The sequence below is a fragment of the Pogoniulus pusillus genome, chromosome Z (assembly GCF_015220805.1).
Source record: "Pogoniulus pusillus isolate bPogPus1 chromosome Z, bPogPus1.pri, whole genome shotgun sequence".
NCBI lineage: Eukaryota > Metazoa > Chordata > Aves > Piciformes > Lybiidae > Pogoniulus > Pogoniulus pusillus.
Genome location: NC_087309.1, coordinates 112,236,821 through 112,263,744, shown reverse-complemented (window position 1 = coordinate 112,263,744; position 26,924 = coordinate 112,236,821). Strand labels below are relative to the sequence as shown.

At 47.2% G+C, this 26,924-nt stretch overlaps 1 protein-coding gene across 2 annotated transcripts in view; it reads left to right on the top strand.

Moving 5' to 3' along the window:
* Positions 1-26,924, top strand: part of RNF38 (ring finger protein 38) — a 133,643-nt gene that overhangs the window by 36,006 nt on the left and 70,713 nt on the right. The window contains exon 1 of one of the 2 annotated variants that reach the window (XM_064176715.1): positions 5,537-5,591. The exons of the other annotated variant lie outside the window; for it this stretch is intronic. The gene's annotated coding sequence lies outside the window, so the exon portion shown is untranslated. Of the gene's footprint in view, positions 1-5,536; positions 5,592-26,924 lie in introns of those variants that run through there. 2 annotated transcript variants of the gene reach the window in all.

The window sequence follows — 26,924 nt, the reverse complement described above, 5'->3', positions numbered from 1 at the left end:
AAGCTTCATTCATATTTCCAGAGCCAGCTGAGTCTAGTCTGGGTGATTTCTAAAGTGTGGGGTGCGGGAAACACCCAAACCTTCATAGTGTGGAACCTCCTGTGTTCCAGCTTGCGCCCATTGCCCCTTGTCCTGTTGCTGGACATCACCGGGCACAGCCTAGCTCCATCCTCCTGGCACTTGCCCCTCACATATTCATAAACTTTAACAAGGTCGCCCTTCAGTCTCCTCCTCTCCAAGCTAAAGAGACCTGAGTCCCTCAGCCTTTCCTCATGAGGGAGATGTTTCATTCTCTTAACCATCTTTGTGGTTCTGTTCTGGACTCTTCCAAGCAGTTCCCTGTCCTTCTTGAACTAGGGGGACCAGCACTAGGCACAGTAGTCCACATAAAATAATTTACTTTACTTTTTTTCTCCTTTGGTGTCTTTTCATATGTTTGCTCCTAAAGGGATGTGACAAGCTTTGAAATACTATATGAGGTTTGCTTGGCATAATGTAGCTTCTGGAAGAAGTGGCTTCTTTAATTGGCCTAGAATGATCTCTGTCAGTGTACACAGATCATTTAGAAAGGGTTGGGGTTGGAAGACATAATTTGAAAACATTTGGCCTAACCTCTCTGCTTAAGCAGAGTGATCTAGAGCAGGGTGCACAGAACAATGTCCAGTTGGATTTTAAGTATCTTCAGATCCTAAAACTGATTTCAGGATAGCTGCTGCTATGAATATTTTTACAGAGATGGTCAGACATCATCTTGAATACTGCCTTCAGTTTTGGGCTCCCTAGTTCAGGAGGGGCAGAGATCTGCTGGAGAGGGTGCAGCAGAGGGCTATGAGGATGATTAGGGGACTGGAGGGCATGGCTTATGAGGAGAGGCTGAGGGACCTGGGGCTTTTTAGTCTGGAAAAGAGAAGGCTGAGAGGAGATTTAATAAGTATTTATAAACATCTGAGGGCAGGAAGGTGGGCACAGGCTCTTCTCACTTGATCCCTGCAGTAGGACAAGGAGCAGTGGGTGTGAATTGCAGCAAAAGAGGTTCCACCTCATCACAAGGGAGAACTTCTTACTCTAAGGGTCACAGAGCACTGGAACAGGCATCCCAGAGAGGTTGTGGAGTCTCCTTCTCTGGACTTTCAAGGCCTGTCTGGATGCATTCCTGTGTGATCTAAGCTAGATTGTGTGTTCCTGCTCTGGCAGGGGGATTGGACTCAGTGATCTCCTTGGGTCTCTACCAGCCCCTAACATCCTGTGATCCTGTGAACTCCTGTAGGGGAAAAGTGCTGAATTATGTATTAAGGAGCCAAACAGAATGTAGCTTTCACAAAGCTAACAAATCCATTTTGAATCTTCCTTCGTGTCGGACTCTTAGTGATTATTCTGGAGAAGAATAAGAGGAGATACAGATATCTGAGGGGTGGGTGTCAAGTGCCTGGGGCAAATCTCTTTGGTGGTCAGCAGCAGCAAGACATGGAGCAACAGCTGCAAACTGGAACAGAGAAGGTTTCAGCTCAACATGAGAATAAACTTATTTACATTTGGAGTGACGGAGCCCTGGAACAGGCTGCCCAGAGGGGTGATGCAGTCTCCTTCTCTGGAGACTTTCCAAACCTGCCTGGATGCATTCCTGTGTAAAATCCCCCGCTTGGCAAGGGGATTGGACTTCATGATCTGTGGAGGTTCCTTCCAAGGTTTAATGTTCTGTGATTCTGTGATTAACCCTGTGTTTATCCACAGCCTATAATGCTGACCTGTGGTGTGCTTTTGAGTACCACTGAGTTCTGTGAAGGCAGAGAAGGGAATTGGTTGCTCTTTATCCCTTAGCATATTTTCTGTGTGATCTTCCTTGTTGATTCTTGTGGAGCGATGTGGACAAATGAATTTGCAAGATCAGGCTGAAGTCTGCCCTTCGGAAGTCCAGTGTGGAGGTTCTGTTGATGCCCCTCCTGGTTTCTCCATGTATTGAAAACTCTATAATTTCATGGTCACTGGACCCCAGGCAGCCTCCAACCACCACAACCCTGTGAGGAGAGGCTGAGGGAGCTGAGGGTGTGCAGCCTGGAGAAGAGGAGGCTCAGGGCAGACCTCATTGCTACTACCTGAAGGGACATTGTAGCCAGGTGGGGGGTGGCCTCTTCTCCCAGGTAACCAGCAACAGAACAAGGGGACACAGTCTCAAGTTGTGCCAGGGTAGGTCTAGGCTGGATATTAGGAAGAAGTTCTTCAGAGAGAGAGTGATTTCCCATTGGAATGGGCTGCCCAGGGAGGTGGTGGAGGTCTTCAAGAAAAGCCTGGATGAGGCACTTAGTGCCATGGTCTAGTTGATTGGTTAGGGCTGGGTGATAGGTTGGACTGGATGATCTTGGAGGTCTCTTCCAACCTCGTTGATTCTATGATTCTATGATTCTATGATTCTATGATTCTATTCTGTATTGATCAGGGAAACTTTTCTTGACTTCCTTTTCTTTCCCAGTGGGAGAAGCAAGTGATCCTTGGCAGATAAATGCTGTTAGTCTTACAGAGAAGTTGTTTGTGGGGTATACTAGGCATTCTAAATCTAAATATTTTGAAATACAGATATCTGTAGTTGGAACTTATTGTCAGAAATTTTGAGGTGAGCATAAGCCTTGCCTTTAAAGTAGAATTAATAAGATGCCAGTTTTCATGTGTTGTAGCACAAGAAGTACTTAAGGAAGTTCTTCACAGAGAGAGTGATTGGCATTGGAATGGGCTCCCCAGGGAGGTGGTGAAGGCACCATCCCTGGGGGTGTTCAAGAGAAGACTGGATGAGGCACTTAGTGCCATGGTCTAGTTGACTGGATAGGGCTGGGTGCTAGGTTGGACTGGATGATCTTGGAGGTCTCTTCCAACCTGGTTGATTCTGTGATTATAAGGGCCTACAGTCCTAAAGTTGTCAGTTGGGTGACTGCTAAGAAAATGAAAACCTTGAAACTGACCCAAGAAACCCTCCCACACATGAATGTATGTGCGTGACTTTCTCATGAGAGTAGCCCAAGATTTTTCCCCCTCCAAATCTTTATGCATTGCACTGCTGTTAAGTCTGATTTTTGACTCATTCTTGTTTGTGTTTATTGTTTCTGTCCTTTGTTGTGGTGTAGATAGGCACAACGCAGATGCTACTCCTGTGATGTTTACCTACTGTGTTTCTTTGCAGTGTATCTGCCTAACATTTAAAGTGAGCTAGTTTAGAGCACAGCCCAAGAGACTTTGGAGTGTTCTTCCTCATTTCTTTATGTGCTGACAGTTGATGTGTGTGGTCTTCCCACAGCTTCCATCTACTTCAGCAGATCTCTTCTGAGGACTTCTCTGTGCCTTTCTTTTGCGCATCAATAGAGCAAGGAGAATTATGTTTTCCTTCAGTCACAGACCCTACTCAGTAGCTGGTATAGGTGTCTGCACAAAACTTGGCAGTGTTTTTCCAGTCATTCTTCTCTAATTGGGTAGATTATTGGTTGTAAGTGCTTAAAATGATGTGAATGTTTTGTCTTAAGTTCTGGTCAGTGAGTTTAAGTAGCCAAGAGTAAATTAACTGTTAAAAAGGCACGGAGTCAGTCTCCTTGCTGTTCCTGATTTACAAAACAAAATGGGTTGCTTTGCTGGAATGAAAGGGAGGCTGGCCTTAGAATATGCAAATGATTTGCCCAATCAGCATAGGTTCATGAAGGGCAGGTCCTGCCTGACAAACTTGGATGAGGGAAAGACTGTGGATATTGTCTATCTAGACTTTAGATAGAATTCTCAGGGCCAAACAGACTGCTCATGACTTGGACAAGCACAGCTCTGCTGGATAAAGCACTGCTGGACAAAAGAGCCCAAAGGGTTGGTTGTCAGTGGAGTTAAATCCATCTGGCAGCTGGTCACAGGTGGTGTCCCCTAGAGCTCAGTGTTGGGACCACTTCTGTTCAACATCTTTATTGATGACCTTGATGGAGACACAGAGTGTGTCAGCAGTTACCTTGCAAATTACACCAAGTTGGGTGGCAGTGTTGATCTGATTCTGCAGGGAGGCTCTACAGAGGACCTTGGATAGATTGGATCCATGGCCAATGTCAGTGGCACGAGCTTTAACAAGATCAAATGCCAGGTCCTGCACTTGGGTCACAACAACCCCAAGCAACACTACAGGCTTGGGGAAGTGTGGTTGGAAAGCTGTCTGGCTGAAAGAGACCGGGGGGTTGTAATAGACAAACAACTCAATATGAGCCAGCAGTGTGCCCAGGTGGCCAAGAAAGCCACTGGTATCTTGGCTGGGATTAGAAATGCTGTGTCCAGAGGGAGCAGGGAGGGGATTGTCCCCTTGGACTCTGCTTTGTTGAGGCCACACCTTGAGTATTGTGTTCAGTTTAGGGCACCTCATCACAAGAGGGATATGGAGGTGCTGGAGTGGGTGCAGAGGAGGGCAAGGAAGCTGGTGAAAGGCCTGGAGAATGAATTTCATGAGGAGTGAGGGAGGGAGCTGGGAATGGTTAGTTTGAAGAAAGAGGAGGCTGAGGGGAAACCTCATTGCTGGCTATAGCTACCTGAAGAAAGGTTGTGGAGAGGCTGCTGCTGGTCCCTTGTCACAGGTAAATAGTGATAAAACAAGAGGGAATGGCCTCAAGCTGCCACTGCGTAGGTTTAGGCTGGACATTAGGAAATATTTTTCCCAGAAAGAGTAGTCAGACACTGGAATAGGCTTCCCAAGGAGGTGGTGGAATCACCAACCCTGGGTGCATGTAAAAGTTGTTTGGATGTGGTGCTTGAGGATATGGTTCAAGGGTGAACTTTGTAGAGTAGGGATGATGGTTGGGCTTGATGATCCTGGGGATCTTTTCCAACCTGGATGTTTCTGTGATTGTGAGGTTTGCTGGCATTTTCTGGGTTTGAAACAGGAATTAAAAGGACATGGATTGTGCTTGCTGCCTGGGCTGTGTGTCTACTATGAGTGTATTACTGCAGGACTGTTTCACTGAGTGTGTGACCTCCCAGCAGCTTCAGTAGCAGCTGTAAGAGGGTACTTTTCCCCCAAGAAGATTAAATAAAGACATAGCATTAAATTTTAAAATGAAGCTGTGGATATCATTATTTAAGGTCCCTAGTATTAGAAAACAAAGGGACCAGTCTGATTTAGGTTAGCTCCAAGGTCCCTTGAGAGAAGGAAATACATCTGGTTTGTTCCAGATACAGAAAGCAAAAAGAATTGGGATGTAATCTGGTAGAGCTGCTGCATTTACTTACTTGGTGTTAATCTGTTGCATCTATTATTAGGAGGAGGAATTTCCAGATCTGATTGTTAAGCTTGTTACTATAAAAACAGATGTTCCTTCAGACTCCTGTCGATGCTAGATGCTTTTTTAGACTAATCATGGGGGACAGAATCTGCTTCAAGTCACAGGTGTAGCTTTTTCGGTGTATTTCTACCTCTTGAGATGAACTCTTTGACTGCCCTTTCCTTGTGTGTAGACTGCATCCAATTCTGTTTCTGTCCTTGTTTTGTAGCTACATCCTCATGCTTCCTGGTACAGTTGGAATCTGGGCTGCATCTTGTGTGTGTTTGTAACTCTCAGTCTTGCTGTCCTCTGCTGGGAAAAACACTGGTAAGCGATACAGTGAAGATGTATTTGGATTGTCTTTGGCTAAACAAAATCTCAGCAAAGTGAAAACCCTGAAAAACAAGTTTGGTGGTGACATTTAGATTGTGAAATTTCTGGCTAAATCCATTACCTCACCTAAAAACTGAACAGCCAAGGACTGTCCAAAGTGTTGTTCTTACGTGTTGGAGATACTGGTTTCACTCGCCATGTCAGCTAATTATTGCAAGTGATTCTCTGCCTTCCCAAATAACAAATTCCCTTTGGAAATGCAGTTAAGCATCCTCTTAGGCTGGCATTTATTAGCTGAGAGTTAATTGTTAGGTTTCCCTTCTTTGTGGAGCCCAGTAAAATGTCCTTCAGCTCTCAGTTTGTGTTTTTCTGGTTGTGTCTCAGACATCAGAAATAGTATTGTTTGGGAGACAGCATATCCTGCATGTAGCAAATGGTCAAATTAGCATTTTTCTTCTTTTGTTTAATTAGTGCAATCTACTGGACATGCAGTTATTCACTGAGGACATGATTTATACCCTGTAGCAGCCATGGCTTAAGACAAGCTCTGCGTGTTGCTGAGGAAGAGGTTTTCATTTGTGGGGTGTTTGTAAGAGCGGTGGCATTTTCAGAGTGGGACATTAGCTGGGTTTTGTACATCTTTTTTGCACAGTAAGCCAGGATGGTAAGTATGGTTCCTAGTACTGCATACTGCAGCTGGAACACCCAGAGGTTTAGTTTTGTGTTTTGGCATCCAGCTTTTCCCACTCCGATTGCTACACCTGTGCTACTGTGTTTCTACATCTTTTCTTTGGTGCTGTGTATGATAATGAAGGAAAACTCTTTCATCTCAAGTCTCCATTCTTCTCTTCATAGTCATACAGAAGTGTTTTGTTTGGAAAAGACCTGTAAGATCATCAAGTCCACCCATTATCTATCTACCAAGTCTGGTCCTAAACCCTATGCTTTACCACAGCATCTATGTATATTCCAGACATCTCCAGGGATGGGGGTTCCATCACCCCCCTGGGCAGCCTATTCCAGTTTTTAATAACCCTTTCAGTGAAAAAAATTCTCTTTATATCCAATCTAAACCTCCCCTGCTGCAACTTGCCCGTTCCTCTTGTCCTATGCTTGTTAACAGGAGGAAGAGACCAACACCCACTTCATTACAACCTCCTTTCAAGTAGTTGTAGAGAGTGGTGTGAAGTCTCCCATGAGCTTCCTTTTCTCCTCACTAAACAATCTCAGATCCCTTAGCCACTTCTCACAATTCTTGTTATCCAGACACTTTACCAGCTTTGTGGTCCTTCTCAGAACAGCTCTGTGCCCTGAATGTCATTCTGTATTGAGACCCCCAAAACTTAACACCATATTCAAGGTACAGCCTCACCAGTACAGAGACACAGGGCCAGGATGCTGTTGGTTTTCTTGGCCACCAGGGCACACTACTGGCTCATGTTTAGCCTGCTGTCAGTCAGCACCCCTGGGTCTTTCTCTGCCAGGCAGCCTTGCAGGCAGCTTTCCCCAGGTCTTTAGTGCTGTGACCCAGTGCAGGATTCAGCTCTTGGCCTCACTGAATCTCATACAGTCGACTTCAGTCCATTGATCCAGCCTGTCCAGCTCCCTCTGTAGAGGCTTCCTACCCTCAAAAAAAGCAGCACCCATCTGCTCCCACCCAGCTTGGTGTCATCTGCTAACTTAGAGAGGGTGCCCTCAGTCTTCTTGTCCAGACCATCAATAACAACGTTAAAGGGATCTGGCCCTGATACTAAGTCCTGTGGAACACTGTTTGTGACAGGCCACCAATTGAATTCAGCATTCTCCACCACCACTCTTTTGGCCTGGCCATCCAGCCAGTTTTTTACCCAGTGTAGCATATGCCCAACCAAGCCATGAGCATCCAGTTTCTCCAGGAGAATGCTGTGGGAGACTATGTCAAATGTGTTACTAAAGCATTTGACAATAGCCACAGCCTACCCTTCATTCACTCAACAGGTTATGTTGTGGCAGGAGGAAGCCAGGTTTGTCAAGCCACACTTGGATTTTGTGAACCCATTCTGACTGGGTCTGATCTCTTGATTGCCTTGAACGCAACAGCACTCCATCTGATCTGCTCCATGATCTTCCCTGGCACTGAATTCAGAGTGACAGGTCTGTACGTGCCCACATCTCCTTGTTGCAGTTGGGGTCACACTTGCCAATCTCCAGTCAGAAGACACCACTCTGGTTAGCTGGCACTGCTGGTGAATGATGGAAAGAGGCTTGGTGAGCAATTCTGCCAGCTCCCTCAGTACCCTCCAGTGTCTGACCTCCAGCCCCATACGCTTGTGTATGTCTAAGTCATGCAGCAAGATGCCAACTGTCTCCGCTTGGGTTAGGGAGGCTTCATTCTGCTCCTGATATCTATCTTCCACTGCAGGAGGCTGAGTATCTAGCAAACAAAGAGCCTTACTACTAAAGGCTGAGACAGAGAAGGTATTGAGCACCTCAGCCTTTTCTACATCTTTGGTCACTGTTTCCCCTGCCATCCAATAATAGACAGAAGTCTCCTTAGTCCTTCATTTGTTGCTAATACAGTGGTGGATATATTTCTTGTTCTCTCTTAAGACCTGAAGCCAGATTGATTTCCATCAGAATTTTGTCCCTGCTAGTTTTCTTCCTGCCTAGCCTTAGGACAGCTTTGACATTGTTCTGGGTGACCTGTCCCTTCTTCCAGTGACCAGAAACTGTCCTTTTTTTCCCCTGAGCTGAAACCAAATGTCTCTATTCAGCCAGGCTGGCCTTCTTCCCCACCCATTCATCTTTCAGCACATGAGGATGGCCTTTTCCTGTTTCTTCTTGGACAATGTCCAGTGTTCTTGGATTCCCTGGCTTTTCAGGACTGCCTCCCAAGGGACTCTGTCAGCCAGTTTCCACAGATCAAAGTCTGCCCGTTGGAAGTCCAAGGCAACACATTGGATGACCCTTACTTTATTTCTCCCATATTTGAGAACTCATTTCATGATCACTGTGCCCAAGATGACCTCCAGCCATTACATCACCCACAGGTCCTTCTCTGCTCACAAACAGCAAGTCTAGATGGGCCTTCCCTAGCTGACTCCCTCACCAGCTTTGTCAGGAGTTCATCCCCTGCCTGCTCTAGGAACCTCTGTGACTGTTCTCTCTCTGCTGTGGTGTACTTCCAGCAGACATCAGGGAAGTTGATGTCTCCCACAAGAACAAGGGCTAGTGATCATGAAACTTCTCCCAGATGTCTAAAGAATATTTTATCTGTCTCTCTATAATAGACTCCCACCTGTCTTGTTGGCCTTCCCCCTGATTCTTACCCACAAACACTCAACCCTATAATCACCATCATTGTGCTCTAGACACTCCCTGACACACAGGGCCACCCCACTGCCTCTCCTTTCTTGCCTATGCCTTCTGAGGAGTTTGTAGCCATTGACTGCAGCACTGCAGCCCTGTGAGAGGTCCCACCACATTTCTGAGATGGCCACTGCATCATAGTTTTCCTGATTCACAATGGCTTCCAGCTTCTGCTGTTTGTTTCCCATGCTGTGTGCCTTGGGGTAGACACACTTCAGTTGGTTTCATGGTTTTGCTGCTTTTTCCAGGGACAAGTTGTAATTCTTACCTGGCTGTTTTCAGGTGCTCCTGTGGTTACTAACCTATCAGTAGCCCCTTCCATCTTCACTTCTACATGGGTTTGCATTCCCTGCCTTTACTGATAGGGCAAACCAAAAGACCTGGTTAGCACACCATCCTGCAACTATTGGTGTTCTGCTCTCAGGCTTATTTCTAGCAGCCCTGGTTTTGTGCCTTACCCTCCTCAAACCTAGTTTAAAGCAGCAAGCCCTGCTAGCTTCTGTTCTAGGATCTCTGTCACTCTTTGAGACAGGTGTGTCTTTCCTGTTGCCAGCCAGCAGAGCTTGTGTTCAGTAAATGAACCCATGGTTAAACAATCCAAAGTTCAGACTTGCAGCCAGGCACTGATCTGTTGGCTCTTTCTGTTTATTTCCTCATCACTCCCTGCAACTGGAAGGCTAGAGGATAACACTGCTTGTGCTCCTGAACCCTTAATCAGTCATCCTAAGGCCCTGAAGTGTCTCTTCATTGCCCTTGGACTTCTTCCTGTTACTTTGTCACTGCCAGCCTGAAAGATCAACTGTGGGTAGTAGTCTGAGGACTGCTCTCAGGAGGAAAGCTTTTTCCTTACTCCTTAACCTGATCCCAGGGAGGGAACAGACTTTCTAAGAGGTGGATTTGGTCTGCATGTGGGGCTTTCAGCTGCTTACAGAAGTGAGTGACCTATGATAATGACCTGACTGTTCTTTTTGATGCAGGGTATAAACTAACTAAACCTCAGCAACTCCTTCAGCATGGGCAAGTCCATCCTTGTCATTGTTTGCTTCCCTTTGGAGGGCACTGGACCTGTTTGCAAAGGCAGCTGTGAAGGTGGGGTGGTTAGTTGGGAGATACACCTGTAGTGCCTGTTGCAGTGGACAGGAACATGATGCCCATGCCTGCTCTTTTCTGAATTGCTGCATACCACAGAATTAGTCAGGTCGGAAAAGACCTCTGAGGTCATCAAGTCCAACCAATCACCTAACGCCGTCTAATTAACTAAACCAAGGCACTAAGTGCCTCATCCAGTCTTCTTTTAAACACCTCCAGGGATGGTGACTCCACCATCTCCCCAGGCAGCCCATTCCAATGCAAATCACTCTTGCTGTGAAGAATTTCCAGCCTAAACCTACCCTGGTGCAGCTTGAGGCTGTATCTCTTTTCTGTCCCTGGTGGCCTGGGAGAAGAGACCAACCTCATCTGGGTACAACTTCTCTTCAGGTAGTTGTAGACAACAGTAAGCTCTGCCCTGAGCCTCCTTTTATCCAGGCTGCACAGCCCCAGCTCCCTCAGCCTCTCCTCACAGGGCTGTGCTCCAGGCCCCTCACCATCCTTGGTGCCCTCCTCTGGTCACGTTCAAGCACCTCAATATCTTTCTGAAATCGAGGTGCCCAAAACTGGACACAGTACTCAAGTTGTGGCCTGACCAGTGCTGAGTACAAGGGCAGAAAGAGTTCCCTGGTCCTGCTGGCCACACTGCTCCTGATACAGGCCAGGATGCCATTGGTCTTCTTGGCTGCCTGGGCACACCGTTGGCTCATGTTCAGCTGCCAGTCAGTACCCCACCTCCCTCTCTGCCTGGCTGCTCTCCAGCCACTCTGTCGTCATCCTGTAGCAATGCGTGGGGTTGTTGTGGCCACAGTGCAGAACTTGGCACTTGGCCTTGTTAAAACTCCTGGCACTGGACTGTGCCCATCTGCCCAGCCTGTCCAGGTGCCTCTGCAGAGCGCTCCTCCTCTCTAATAGAGCCATACATGCTCCCAACTTGGTGTGGTCTGCAGACTTATTTGTGCTGGACTCAATTCCCTGGTCCAGATCATCAGTAAAGATACTGACAGGACTGGTCCCCGTACTGATCCCTGGGGGACACTGCTAGTGACTGGCTGCCACCTGGATGTGGCACCATTCTCCACCATTCTCTGGACAGCTTGAGGACAGGGAGTTCTGTGTGTCATGAGCTCTGTCTGTGCCTTGGGTTTATCTCACGGGGAGCAGGGTGTGGCTCCAAGAGAGTCTTTTTCTCTCTCCTGTTCCCTGATGCTCCTCAGCATGTCTACCTTCTCTCCTGCCTCCATCACTAAACAGAGGAGGTTCTGTACCTGAGCACACCTCCAGCAAGTGTGCTTACTGCTGTCATCTGACATTGACATGAGACTGGTCACACCGTGCAGCCCAAGACAGGGGTAGTACAGTGTTGCTGTCAGAGCAGGTGATGCCATCACTCCTTGGTTGAGCTTACCGAGCTTCTGCACGTTCCTTGCATGTCCTTCTGCATGAATTGCTGTGCCATGACCAGCCATGCCTCAGCTGATGTCACACGCCCTGTTTGCTCACCCAGTGCCCAGCAACCGGGAATCCCTGAGGGCTTCTTTTGAAAGTGTGGGTGTGGTCATTGTTGCCTTGGCAACACCCAAGCCTCATCAGCCTCCGCTGCCCACTTCCTGATGCGTCTCTCAGCTTCCCTCAGTTCCCCTGCCAGAGGAAAACCTCAGGAAACCTCTGTACACCGAGATCTGTTTCTTCACTGCTGGCCTGACTGGTTCTGAGGCAGCTGCTCTGGGCGACTGATAATTGTTATCTCAGCAGTAATTACGAAGTGATTATCTGTGCTTGGTCAGAGAGGAGGAGGTATGTAAACTAAGAGAATTAATCAGCCTGGTTAAAACACCAGATTTGTGTAACCTTGCTCTTGGTAGGCTGTTATGTGCAAAAAGCAGGTGTGGATCTCTCAGGGTGGGGGCACATGAAAAGGGAACCCAACCTCGTAGAGCTCTTGCTCAGGGGTGAAACTCAAGGTAGAGCAGTGCCGGGGTGGGTAATAATACCTGTGGTGATTAACTTATGTATGTGCAGTGTGCTGGTTTGCTCAGTAGCCAGCTCACTGGTGTAGTACAGGTTGTGTTGTCCGAATTCTGAGGTCTGCAGCTCACCCCATCACTGACAGCTGTGCAAACGTGGGTGCAGATGAGGTGGGGGGTGAAGGGAACTATCCTGGCTTGCCACAACAACAAGGCAAGGTGTGCTTGGGACTCTCTTGTCACTCGCAGACACAAGAGGTGAACTACCTTGGGTCATCATAACAAAGTCTTCTTGTGCCCTGTGTAGAGTAGCAGGGTTTTCTTGCTAGATCTCTTGGTCAGGACACAGTATCACAGTATCACTAAGGTTGGAAGAGACCTCATATATCATCATCAAGTCCAACCCTTTACCACAGAGCTCAAGGCTAGACCATGGCACCAAGTGCCACGTCCAATCCTGCCTTGAACAGCCCCAGGGACGGCGACTCCACCACCTCCCCGGGCAGCCCATTCCAGTGTCCAATGACTCTCTCAGGGAAGAACTTTCTCCTCACCTCCAGCCTAAATTTCCCTTGGTGTAGCTTGAGGCTGTGTCCTCTCGTTCTGGTGCTGGCCACCTGAGAGAAGAGAGCAACCTCCTCCTGGCTACAACCTCCCCTCAGGTAGTTGTAGACAGCAATGAGGTCACCCCTCGCAGAAGATGTCACAGTTACTAGGAAAGGCATCTCTTTGTGAGCTTCACTATCCCATGCAGACAGGGAGAGGCACAGAATGCCAAACTTTAGTGCTGTGTATCCTCTGCCATTTTCTGGTCTTTTTTCTTTCCCCTCTACATTTACAATCAGACTTTGAACAGTGGGGGAAAAAAAAACCACAAATGAAAACAAAACAAAACTAAGCAGCCATATGTTCACAGGTATTTTTGAGAAGAGATGGCTGTTGTCATTCATTCTCCATTTTCCTTTCTCAATGTCAAGCCTCAAGGAGATGGCAGTTCAGAACGTTCTGGCTTTACTGCAGTTCTGCTGTTTGGCAGCAGTTGATGACTGGGTTCCTTTCCCTCACACCACTGGTCCTCTAGCTGATCACAGAATGGTTGAATGTAAACATGTGCTTTTATGTTCTCCATCTCTCACAGATCACGTACTGGCTTTTCTGAGACAAGCTCTCATGCTGTGCTCACAGAGAGCAGCAAGCCTTTCCATAAAACTGAACAAAATCAGGAAGGAAAGTGCAGTGCAGTAAATAAATGTGTTTGGTCTGCTAAGTTAGTTCATACTTACTGCTGCTCTTTGGTGTCAGAGAATCACAGAACATTAGACCTTGGAAGGGACCTCCACAGATCATCCAGTCCAACCCCCTGCCAAGGCAGGATCCCCTAGGGTAGTTCACACAGGAACGCATCCAGGCAGGTTTGGAAAGACTCCACAGCGTCTCTGGGCAGCCTGTTTCAGGGCTCTGTCACCCTCACTGTAAAGAAGTTTCTCCTCATGTTGAGCTGAAACCTTCTCTGTCCCAGTTTGTAGCTGTTGCTCCTTGTCTTATTGCTCCTGACCACCAAAAAGGGATTGTCCCCAGGCACTTGACACCCACCCCTCAGATATTTGTACACATTGATCAGATCTCCTCTCAATCTTCTCTTCTCCAGACTAAACAGCCCCAGGGCTCTCAATCTCTCTTCTTAGGGGAGATAATGCAAGTCCCCAAAACATCCTTGTGGCTCTCTGCTGGACTGCTTCCAGCAGGTCCCTGTCTCTTCTGAACTGGGGAGCCCAAAATTAGACACAATATTCCAGATGTGGTCTCCATAGGCCAAAGCAGAGTGGCAGAAGAACCTCCCCAGACCTGCTGGATGCACTTTTCCTGATGCAGCCCAGGCTGCCATTGGCTCTCTTGGCCACAAGGGCACATTGCTGGCCCGTGCAGAACTTGCTGCCCACCAGCACTCCAAGGTCTTTCTCCATGGAGATGCTTTCCAGCAGGGCAGACCCCAGGCTGTACTGGTGCCTGTTGTTATTCCTCCCCACATGCAGAACCCTGCACTTGTCCTTGTTGAGCTTCATGTGGTTTGCCTTCATCCAGCACTCAGCCTGTCCAGGTCTCATTGGATGGCAGCACAGCCTGAAGGGTGTCAGCCACCCCCCCAGTTTTGTATCATCAGGAACTTGCTGAGGGTACACTCAATGCCCTCATCCAGGTCACTGATAAAGATATTGAATGAAAGTGGACCCAGTACTGATCCCTGGGGAACACCATTGGCCACAGGCCTTCAATTTGACTCTGTGCCACTGACGACAACTCTCTGAACTCTGCTGTCAAGCAGTTTTTGATCCAGCTCACAGACCAACTCTCTGTGCCACATCTCCTGAGCTTATCTGTGAGGATGTTATTGGGAGACATTATCAAAAGCCTAGGTGAAGTTAAGGTAGATGACATCCACAGCTCTGCCTTTGTCTACCCATTTGGTCATGTGTGCTAGTTTGAGCCTAGCTAGAATGTTTTGGTGAGAAGAACTAGATTACAGGCTGTGAAAGGAAAACAGTGGTGATGTCTACTTTGCTCATAGGCTTGCTGAGATGTATAGGAACAGGAAATAAAAACACAGATAACCATTCTCACTTGGGCTGCTGCTGAGGAACTGGCTGAGCTGCATCTCACTCTCTAACCTTACCCTCCATTTTGGACTAAGCCACTTTGCTTGCTAACCCCCTGGCCCAAGCTCTGTTCTTTCTTGGGACTGGGGTAAGGCTGAGAGGGGTAGGGGGAAGGTGAAGGGGCAGCTGAGAGCCCTTCCTGGAGACTCAGGTTTCTGGAAGGGGAGTTGTGTTTCTGTATTACCTTATGTCTTGTATATTTCAGTCTATAACTGCATATAACTGTGATACTGTACATATTTGCTTGTATATTGTGCCAGCTGTAAATATAAGCTTCATTCATATTTCCAGAGCTGGCTGAGTCTAGTCTGGGTGATTTCCAAAGTGTGGGGGGGCAAGGAACACCCAAACCATCACATCATGGTATCATTGAAGGCTATCAGGCTAGTCAAACAAGATCTCCCCTTGGTGAATCCATGTTGGCTACTCCTGATAACCCTTTTTTCTTCCACGTGGTTAGAGAATTGGGAGGTAGCTGTAAGGTCCCCCTGGAGTCTTCTCCAGGCTGAACAATCCCAATTTTCTTAGCCTGTCATCATTGCAGAGGTTTTCCAGCCCCTGCATCATCTTTATGGCCACCCTCTGAATTTGTTGCAACAGGGCTATGTCCCTCTTGTGGTATTCAAGGTAGGCTCTCACCAGAGCAGAGGAAAGGGTGAGAATCACCTCTCTTGTGCTGGCCACACTCCTGGTGCATCCCAGGATATAGTTGGCCTACTGGACTGCATGAATGCACTGCCGACTCCTGTTGAGCTTCATCTTTCAGCACACCCAAGTCCTTCTCTTCAGGGTTGCTCTCAAATCACTCTTACCCAGTTTATATTTGTGCCTGGTCTTGGCCTGACCCAGGTGTAGGACCTTGCCCTTGGTTTGGGCCAATCCCAGGCACAAATATCATTCAGTGAGGTTAGAGAGAATGTGGGTGCTGAAGGATCTCAGTTCTATCTGAGTTCTTCAAAGCTACCTTCAACTGCTGGAGGAAAATCCAACAGTAATTTACAGCTGCAGATACCCCTCTATTTTAAAAGGACAGCCCTTCATTTCTGTTTAGAAGGTATATTGCAGTCTGGATGTTTGTGGCTGGTGGATTTAAGTGGGAAATGGATTGGCTTGCAATAGTAGTGAGGAGGAAGACAAGAGCTGCATAGAATCTTTTGGGCAGATTTCAGTGTACTGTCAGGTATTTGTTTCAGGTTGCATTAAGCCTTTTCAATTCAAAGTAGCTGAGATTTGCAGATGTTGATTGTTCACAGTCACCTTGCCATTTGTGTATTCAGAATATGCTCAAAGAGAGCTCACTTCTTCCATGATTCTGCTCAGGATCAAAATGGACCTGACCATGCTGCAGTTCCCCAGGTAGTCCTTTTGGACTTATTTTCTTTTTTCTTTTTTTTTTCCCCCTTCCCTCTAAGTGTATAATTTGCGTCTTCCTAGTCAGAAAGGACCTCACCAGGTTCCATGATTCTTCAGATGTGAGGGAGAGCATCCATGGCATTGCCCATCCAGGCTGGGGACAGAGTGGCTGGAGAGCAGCCAGGAGGAAAGGGACCTGGGAGTACTGATAGACAGTAGGCTGAAGATGAGGCAGCAGTGTGCCCAGGTGGCCAAGAGAGCCAATGGCATCCTGGCCTGCATCAGGAACAGTGTGGCCAGTAGGACAAGGGAGGTTATTCTTCCCCTGTACTCAGCACTGGTCAGGCCACACCTTGAGTGCTGTGTCCAGTTCTGGAATGTGTCCAGAGAAGGGCAACAAAGCTGGTGAGGGGCCTGGAACACAAATCCTATGAGGAGAGGCTGAGGGAGCTGGGGGTGTTTAGCCTGGAGAAGAGGAGGCTCAGGGGTGACCTCATTGGTGTCTACAGCTACCTGAAGGGAGGCTGTAGCCAGGTGGAGTTGGTCTCTTCTGCCAGGCAACCAGCAACAGAACAAGGGGACACAGTCTCAAGTTGTGCCAGGGGAGGTTCAGGCTGGATGTTAGGAGGAAGTTGTTGTCAGAGAGTGTGATTGACATTGGAATGGGCTGCCCAAGGAGTCACTGTCCCTGGAGGTGTTGAAGAAAAGCCTGGATGAGGCTCCTATACTCAGCACTGGTCAGGCCACACCGTGAGTGCTGTGTCCAGTTCTGGGCTCCTCAATTCAAGAGAGATGTTGAGATACTGGAACATGTCCACAGAAGGGTGACAAAGCTGGTGAACGGCCTGGAACACAACCCCTATGAGGAGAGGCTGAGGGAGCTAGGGGTGTTTAGCCTGGAGAAGAGGAGGCTCAGGGGTGACCTCATTGCTGTCTGCAACTACCTGAAGGGAGGTTGTAGCCAGGTGGGGTTGACCTCTTCTGCCAGGCAACCAGCAATAGAACAAGAGGACACAGTCTCAAGTTGTGGCAGGGGAGATCTAGGCTGGATGTTAGGAGGAAGTTGTTGGCAGAGAGAGTGATTGGCATTGGAATGGGCTGCCCAGGGAGGTGGTGGAGGCACCGTCCCTGGAGGTGCTCAGGGAAAGCCTGGATGAGGCACTTAGTGCCATGGTCTGGTTGACTGGACAGGGCTGGGTGCTAGGTTGGAGTGGATGATCTTGAAGGTCTCTTCCAACCTGGTTGATTCTATGAATATTTTTGCTCTATCCCTCTCAATACCCTTGGATGTAGCAGGTCCCATAGACTTAGAATCATACAATGCATCAGGTTGGAAAGAATTCTTGAAAGTCTTCTTGTCCAATTCCTCTGCAGTGAGCAGGAAGGTCTTTATCAGTTTGCTCAGGAGCCCATCAGATTTGACTCTCAGTATCTCCAGGCATGAGGCGTCAGCCACCCCTCTGAGCAGCCTGTTCCAGTGTATCACTACTCTCATTTTAAAGAACTTCCTCCTAAAGTATAACCTAAATCTGCTCTGCTCTAGTTTGAAACCACTGCCCCTTGTTAAGCAGAACCAGAATTAACCAGTTTGGAAAAGACCTTCGAGATCATTGAGTCCAACCTATCAGCTAACACCTAAACACACTAAACTATGGCACTAAGTGCCCCATCCAGTCTCTTTTTAAACACCTCCAGGGTTTTCTGTCACTGCATGCTCTTGTGAGCAATCCCCCCCCAGCTCTCATACCTGTCCCTCAGATATCCAGTGTAAATCTGCCATCCTCAAGTTCGGTTCTTTCCCTCTCATCCTATCACAAATAAAGTCCCTTTTTAAAAAGTCCCTTCACAGCTTTCTTGAAGGTCCCCTTCAGGTACTAGAAGGCCACTGTAAGGTCTCCCTGGGGTCTTTTCCAGGCTGAACAACCCGAACTCCCTTAGTTTGTCTTTCTCAGAGAGATGATACATCCCCTCCAGTCCTGGGCACCTCAATTTCAGAAGATGCTGAGGTGCTTGAACGTGTTCAGAGAGGGCACTAAGGCTGGTGAAGAGGCCTGGAGCACAGCCCTGTGAGAAGAGGCTGAAGGCGCTGGGGGTGTGCAGCCTGGAGAAGAGGAGGCTCAGGGCAGAGCTCATTGCTATCTACAGCTACCTGAAGGGAGGATGTAGCCAGGTGGGGTGGTCTCTTCTCTCAGGCACGTAGTGACAGAACAAGAGGAAACAACCTCAAAATGTGCCAGGGCAGGTTTAGGCTGAACATTAGGAAGAAATTCTTCACAGCAAGAGTGATTTGTATTGGAATGGGCTGCCTGGGGAGGTGGTGGAGTCACCATCCCTGGAGGTGTTTGTGAGAAGGCTGGATGAGGCACTTAGTGCCGTGATGTAGTTAATTAGAAGGGTTGGATGATTGGTTGAACTTGATGATTGTAGAGGTCTTTTCCAACCTGGTTAATTCTGTGATTCTGTGAAATACAGGGGAAAAAACATGAAAGACAACCAGTGTGCTACCCCACTTCTGCTTGTCTCAGTGCATGTCTGCGGAGGAGACAGCACTCAAGAATCTGGAACCCAAGAGCAGCAGCAGGAGCAGGAAGCCTCTCATGCTGCATTCTGACCTTCAGGCCCCATAATATTTTGCTCCAGTTACCACTTCCATTTTTGAAGCTGGCATGACTGCAGCATGGTGTGAATAACCAATCTCCTGTCTAAGCCACACCTCTGCAATTTAAGGAGAAGGATGTTGGTGGGGGATGATGTCAAAGGTCTTACAGCAGTCCAGATAGGTGACGTCTGTTTGCCTTCCCTTCTCCACTCCTGTAGTCACTCCATCATTAGAAGGCCACAAGGTTGGTGAGGCAGCACTTGCCCTTGGTGATGCCATACTGACTGCCTTGAATGACATCCTTACCCTCCATGTGCTTTAGCATAGTTTCTAGGAGGATCCTTTCTGTGATCTTCCAAGGCACAAAGGTGGGGCTGACAGGTTGGTGGTAGTTTCCAGGATCCTCCTTTCCAACACTTTTAAAAATGGGTGCAGGGTTTCCCTTTTCCAGTAACCAGGGACCTCACTCGACTGCCAGGACCTTTCAAACATCATGGAGAGTGGCTCAGCAGCCACATCTGCCAATTTCCCTGGGACTCTGAGATGCTCCTTATCAGATCCCATAGACTTATGTATACTCAGGTGGTCATGAACCTGATCATCTCTTTTGTCAGGAGGGACCAGGACTCTCTTGGTGCTCATCCTGTGGTCCATCCTCTCAGGAGGTGTGGGAAGAGAGGTTTCCAGTGAAGAGTGAATCAAAACACTTGTTGTGTGCCTCAGCCTTCTTTTTGTCTGTTGTTACCAGTTTGCTGATCTTGTTCGTCATGGAGGGTACATGTTTGTTAGCCTTTCTTTTCTGGCTAAGATGCCTCCAGAAGCCCTTCTTTTTATTCTTTCCATCCCTTGCCAAGTTCATATTCACCTTGACCTCTGCACAACTGGGCAGCATCTCTATATTCATCACAAAAATCATTTGACTGTTTCCACTTTGATGAGTTCCCTCCTTGGCTGGACTACTTCACCTATCTCCTGATACATTTGCTTGATTTCTTAATTATTTGGCTGAACTGTCCCTTTTCTTGGACTGTGTTTTTAAGACTTGCCAGTTTTCATGTGGTGCTGTACCCTTCATCAGATCTTTTCAATGGGATCACATCTACCACTCCCCAGGTGTGCTCTTTTGTCCATGCTCTGCACTGCTGTCCTCCTTTTCTGCCCTGAGGATCACTACTACTGACACTGGAAGTGATTTTTAGATTCTTAATCACTATTTTTCTGACAGTGAACAGCAGATGTGTTTAGCTGTGCAGGTTAACCTATCCAGCATTTAGAACAAAGGGATACTCTTTCTAGAAATCTCCTTGCCAGTGTGTGCCATCCCCTGCTCTGTTGCTTTTCCCATACAGGTTAATGAGATTTAAGTCATTCATGAGAACTAGGACTGTGATCAAGATCAATCCTCAAGCTGTTTATGATATGCAAGAAAGCAGTTTCTGCTGTGGTGCCATGGTTACTAGCATATTTTCTGATGTGGACCTGAAACTTTTATCCAGCTGCTGTCCTTGGAAGGAGCTCCATGTGTACAAATTGTTCTTTTGCATGAAGACAGCCTTTCACCTTCACCTTCTCTGCCAGCATTCCACAAAGAGCATTAGTCTGCTGTCGTAGTTTTGTTAGGGATTCGACTCCCTGTAACGGTTTGGGTGTTACCTGCCCCCCTCCACTTTGTAAATCACCCAAACTAGACTCATTTGGCTCTGGAAATTGAATGAAGCTTATATTTACAGCTTAGCACAATATACAAGCAGATATTTACAGTATATACAGTTGTAGACAGAAATAGACAAGGGAGGAGGTAACACAAAAACACAACTCCCCTCCCAGAAACCTGAGTCCCCAGGAGGGGCTCCCAGCTGCCCTTCCACCTTCTCCCACTCCACTACCTTACCCCAGACGTTGCCTTGTGCCCCAAGGAAGAATGGAGGGTCGGACAGGGGGGATAGGAAGCAAAGTGGATTAATCAGAAAGACGGAAGAGAAATGCAGCTCAGAGCTCAGGCTTTGCCTGAACTGCCTTATCTATTTTTATACTCTTGTTCTTATAAATCTCAGCAAGCCTATGAATGAAGTAGACATCACCACTGTTTCTCTTTCACAGCCTGTGATCTAATCCTTCTCACTAAAACATTCTAGCTAGCTTCAAACTAGCACAACCTCTCAAATCACATCTGCCATCACACAATGGTATCCTGGCCTGCATCAGGAACAGTGTGGCCAGTAGGACGAGGGAGGATATTCTTCTCCTGTACTCAGCACTGGTCAGGCCACATCTTGAGTACTGTGTCCAGTTCTGGGCTCCTCAGTTCAAGAGGGATGTTGAGATACTGGAATATGTCCAGAGAAGCGCAACAAAGCTGGTGAGAGACCTGGAACACAAACCCTATGAGAGGAGGCTCAGGGGTGATCTGATTGCTGTCTACAACTACCTGAAGGGAGGTTGTAGCCAGGTGGGGGTTGGCCTCTTCTGCCAGGCAACCAGCAACAGAACAAGGGGACACAGTCTCAAGCTGTGTCAGGGGAAAGTATAGGCTGGATGTTAGGAGGAAGTTGTTGGCAGAGAGAGTGATTGGCATTGGAATGGGCTGCCCAGGGAGGTGGTGAAGTCGCCATCCCTGGAGGTGTTGAAGCAAAGCCTGGATGAGGCACTTAGTGCCATGGTCTAGTTGATTGGACAGGGCTGGGTGCTAGATTGGACAGGATGATCTTGGAGGTCTCTTCCAACCTGATTGATTCTGTGATTCTATTCTATGATTCTACAGTTCTGCCCGTTGCAAGTTGGTGACTCCTGCTTTGCATCACTTTTGCCAGTCACATTGTCTCGTGATTAGATGCAGGTTGTATTCGTGCTTCAGAAGGATGCCTCAATGTTGCTACTAAAGTGCCTCTCCTTTTTATTGCTCCAAGTCTCTTACTTTCTACTGCTGCCCCTTCATGTAACTATAGGAAAAAGAAGTTCCCTTTCCAGCTGGAAATAATATGAATTGAAAAATAGAACTCAATTCATTGCCTTCACTGATGTTGCTCCACAAAGAAGTAAGTGGAAAGCATTAGTATCTTGTATACATTCACATTTGCTCCCTTCAGCTCTTTGCATCCACTGATACAGCCCTTTTCAAAGTCTTGCTGTGGTGGTTTGGTTTGTTTTATTTTATTTGCTTGCTTTTTTGGGGTTTTTGTTTTTTGTCTGTGCCTTTTTTAAGACTGTTCAAGAAAAGGACAAGATGAGAATCTTTAAATAGAATTAACAGTTTCGTGAGACCTGTTAAATGCTGTTCAACTACTAACACTGTAGTTAGGTATTACTGCTGCCACATTAGCATCATCCCTGGCAGAATTCATTATTTTGTGGTTAAAAACATACTGCAGGGATAGAACTTGGCATTCCAGGCAGGAGCCCAAGGAAATGCTATTATTTGATATCTTAGGGGTTTGGATGTTGTTGGTTGGTTGGTTGGTTGGTTTGTGTGAGTCTGTGGTTTTTGGGTTGGTTTGTTTGGTTTGGTTTTGGGTTGTTTGTTTTTTTTTGGGGGGGGGGGGTTGTTGTGGTTTCATTTTTGGATAATTATTTTTTGTTTGGGGTTGGGTATTTTTGTGGAGTTTTTGGTTTTCTTGGTGTTGTCATTGTTGTTTGGTTTTCGTTTTCATTTAAAACCATGATTTCACCCCAAGCAGTAGAGGGTGTGTGGATTTGGCTGCTGTTTCTAGTTCCTACAGCTGTGTTGTGTTTGTGTAATAATTACTGGGTTGTTAATTTCAGCAGTGTAATCTAATTTGTTTCCATTGCATGTGCAGAGTGTTAAACTTCTGCTTAAATGTTTGCTTTTAACTAACAGTAAAACTTACATAAGGAGAATGTCTTCGGGATTTGTTTTATACTCATTTGAGTGTGTTTTAATGCTTGCTTATAAACATATAAGCACAGAAACACACAATGCATGCATATGCAGTTTATCACAGCTGTGTCTTTGTCAGCTTCAGCTTGTGTGTGCATGCTGCTCTCAGCTGGCTTCAGTGAGACTCACAGCGTGGTGTAGCCTTCGTGGGCTGGGTCTCCTGCCACATGAGCATATGCACGTTTCTGATTCTTTTTCACTGCCTTCAGCTTTTGCTACATATAGCATGCGGTGATCCCAGGGACTCAGGCAGGTTATTTAGAGGAATCATAGAACCAACCAGGTTGGAAGAGACCTCCAAGATCATCCAGTCCAACCTAGCACCCAGCCCTAGCCAGTCAACCAGACCATGGCACTAAGTGCCTCAGCCAGTCCTTTCTTGAAGCCCTCCAGGGATCGTGACTCCACCACCTCCCTGGGCAGCCCATTCCAATGCCAATCACTCTCTCTGCCAACAACTTCCTCCTAACATCCAGCCTAGACCTACCCCGGCACAACTTGAGACTGTGTCCCCTTGTTCTATTGCTGGTTGCCTGGGAGAAGAGACCAACCCCCACCTGGCTACAATGTCCCTTCAGGTAGTTGTAGACAGCAATGAGATCACCCCTGAGCCTCCTCTTCTGCAGGCTGCACACCCCCAGCTCCCTCAGCCTCTCCTCATAGGGTTTGTGTTCCAGGCCCCTCACCAGCTTTGTTGCCCTTCTCTGGACATGCTCCAGCACCTCAACATCTCTCTTGAATTGAGGAGCCCAGAACTGGAAGTTTCTATTTGTGAACTACTTTGCAAGAAGATAGTTCTGAGAGAAGCCTATTACACTGTAGGTATCTCTACATCTAGATTGAGTTTTGCTTGCTAGCTTCTCCAGCTTTGGAATAGTGGAGGTGAGCCTGACCTGCCGTGAGATTTAGAGTGAAGGTTGTTGAGAAAGAGTTGAGCTATCAATAAGACTTTGTTTTGTAGGGTGTTGTGTGACAGAGTGTAGTTTTAAAAGAGTATGTTCTTGTTTATACATGTTGGCCTTGTGCTTACAAAGCTGACAGTAAAGTGATAAAGTTCTAATTTGTGCCTGTGTTCAGGCAGCTCCCCAAGTTTTACAAACTGTCAGACAGGGCAGGCATGGTTACACACACTCACATGTAAATGAGTAAGTCAGTAAATAAGCATGCTCACTTTAGGATTTTAATTCATTTGTTTGGTACCTGGGTGCACTTTGCCTCCTGTCTAACATCTGATAAACCCTTCAAGTATAAACCATAATAACGCCAGGTTTTACTATGCATTTTAGTTTCCTTGAAGTGCCAAGGGGAACAGCACTGGGAGATGTACTCAGCAGTGGTCAGGCCACACCTTGAGTGCTGTGTCCAGTTCTGGGCTCCTCAATTCAAGAGAGATGTTGAGGTGCTGGAGCATGTCCAGAGAAGGGCAACAGAACTGGTGAGGGGCCTGGAACCCAAACCCTATGAGGAGAGGCTGAGGAAGCTGGGGGTGTTTAGCCTGGAGAAGAGGAGGCTCAGGGGTAACCTCACTGCTGTCTGCAGCTACCCGAAGGGAGGCTGTAGCTAGGTGGGGTTGGTCTCTTCTTCCAGTCAAGCAGCAACAGAACTCTAAAAAAGGAGAACCTGGTTTGCCACAGAAACATTTGGCTGTGTAGGGTAGAATTCACCTCTTACTTTCTCAGAATCTTTGGCTCATTGATTACAGTGATACTGCTGTTCACAGTAAAGCAGGCTGAGTTTCTTCAGGAAGTTGCTCTTTCTGTGAAAACCTTACCAAGCTGAGACAGGATGTACCCAGAAAGTGAGGAAAAGTGATATTGTGGAAGTCAAATCCATCGATGCAGCACTGGGATAAAAGACATGTCCTGCCAACCTTTTCCTTGTTTCCTCCCAAGTGATCTGGATATTACAGTCTGATCTGATTTTAGTTAGAACTGAACTAGACAGATGGGGACCTAACTACTGGATAGAGTCCTCTGGATGGATGGATGAAAGGTATTATAGGACTGGAACTTCTCCCTTATAAGCAGAGGGTTAGAGACCTGAGGTTGTTTAGCTTGGAAGAGAGAAGACTGAGATGGCATCTTATTAATGTTTATAAACATCTGGAGGGTATGTATCAAAAAGAAGGGGTTACTCTTTTCAGTGGGGCCTTGTGATGGGACAAGGGGCAGTGGGTATAAACTGAAAGACCAGCTTTTCCTGATGTTCCATCTCAACAGCAGGAAACACTTCGTCACACGAGAGTGACAGAGTTCTAGAACAGGCTGTCCAGGGAAGTTGTAAAATCTTCTTCTCTAGAGACTTTCAAAACCCACCTAGATGCGTTCCTGTGTGACCTGTCTTATGTGGTCCTGCTTTGGCAGGGGCGTTGGACTTTGTAATCTCCAGAGGTCACAGAATCACAGAACCTTGGAGGCTGGAAGAGGCCTCCAAAGATCGTTGAGTCCAACACCCTTGCCAAGGCAGGGTCTGCTGGGGTAGTTCACACAGGAATGCATCCAGGCAGGTTTAGAAAGTCTGCAGAGGAGACTCCACAACATCTGGGCAGCCTGTTCCAGGGATCCTTCACCCTCACTGTAAAGAAGTTTCTCCTGAAGTTGAGGTGAAACTTTCTATGTCCCAGTTTGTAGCTGTTGCTCCTTGTCTTATTATTGCTGACCACTAAAAAGAGATTTGCCCCAGGCACTTGACACCCACCCCTCAGATATTTGTACACATTGATCAGATCTCCTCTCAATCTTATCTTCTCCAGACTAAACAGCCCCAGGGCTCTCAGTCTCTTTTCATAGGGGAGGTACTCAAGTTCCCAAATCACCCTCATGGCTCTCCACTGAACTCTTTCTAGCAGATCCCTGTCTCTCCTGAACTGGGAAGCCCAAAATTTGGCACAGTATTGCAGGTGTTTTCTCCCTAGGAAAGAACAGAGGGGGGAAGAACCTCCCTAGACCTGCTGGACACTCTTTTTGTGATGTGCCACTGGCTCTCTTGGCCACAAGGGCACATTGCTGGCCCATGCAGAACTTGCTGCCCACCAGCACTCCGAGGTCTTTCTCCATGGAGCTGCTTTCCAGCAGGGCAGCTCCAGTTTGTATTGGTGCCTGTTGTTATTCCTCCCCAGATGCAGAACCCTGCACTTATCCTTGTTGAACTTCATATGGTTTGCCTTGATCCAGCACTCAGCCTGTCTCTCCTGAACTGGGAAGCCCAAAACTGGACAACCCCTACCATTCTGCCATTCTATGATCTTCCAAATAGCTGAGACAAAACTCATGGCGTTGAGTGGGTGCATCACGTCCCTTGTCATGCACTAGATACTGGGAAAATCAAACAGTGGACTGCTAAAAACTACACTGAAAGCACTGGGAGGGTGGGACCTTTAAAAAGTGGGGGACACAGTGCCAAACCATTTGGTTAGTTAACAGTGGAGGAGCTGCCAGTTGATCTGGCTTTGATGGAGAAGTTTAATGTCTACCACAAAGTGATGTAATTTTGGGTGAGAACAGACAGTGAATTACCTTATGTGGTGCTAATTGTGAAATAGTTCTTCTGTGTGACATAAATAGCCTATAATGAGGGGTGGATTAATGTCCTGGGTTAATTTTCTTCACAAGAAGTTGGGAGGAGCCAGCCTAACTGTCCAGTTAAGTACTTGATAGCCTACAGTGTTGTGCCTGCTGTAACAAACAGGGGACTGATCTGGACTGCAGGGGTTTTTGATGGGGCTTTATTTGGTGAGCTGGTTGAATTTTATATCCTGCCTTTACATGTTACTTCATTAGTGTTACTGTTATTTTCTGCTTTTTCTTCACTCTTTGTGTTGTTCTGTTAAACTCTCTTTATCTCAGTCTGCAGGATTTTTGCATTTTGCTTCCAATTTCTCCTTCCCATCCTGCCAGGAGCTAGGGGGACAGTGTGTAAGCAGATGAGCTTGGCCTAAACCACTTGGTAGTCTTGAAAGAGGGGATGTCATCCACAAGGGCTTTGGCAGGCTTGAGGAGTGGCCTGGTTTGAACACCCTGAGATTCAGCAGTGCCAAGTACAAGGTCCTGCACCTGAGTCGAGGCAGTCCCAAATATCAATACAGACTTGATGATGAACAGATTGAAAGCAGCCTGTGGAGAAGGACTCAGGATATCCTAGCAGATGAAAAGCTGTGTATGAGCCAGCAGTGTGTGCTTACAGCTCAGAAAACCAACAATAGCCTGAGCTGCCTAAAGAGAAGTGTGGCCAGGAAGTTGAGTGAGATGATTCACTCTTCTCCACTCTCCTGAGCCTGTATTACTGCATCTGTACTGTACTGTCCCCACCTAGAGCGGGTACAGAATAATAGAATCATAGAATCAAGCAGGTTGGAAGAGACCTCCAAGATCATCCAGGCCAACCTAGCACCCAGCCCTAGCCAGTCAACCAGACCATGGCACT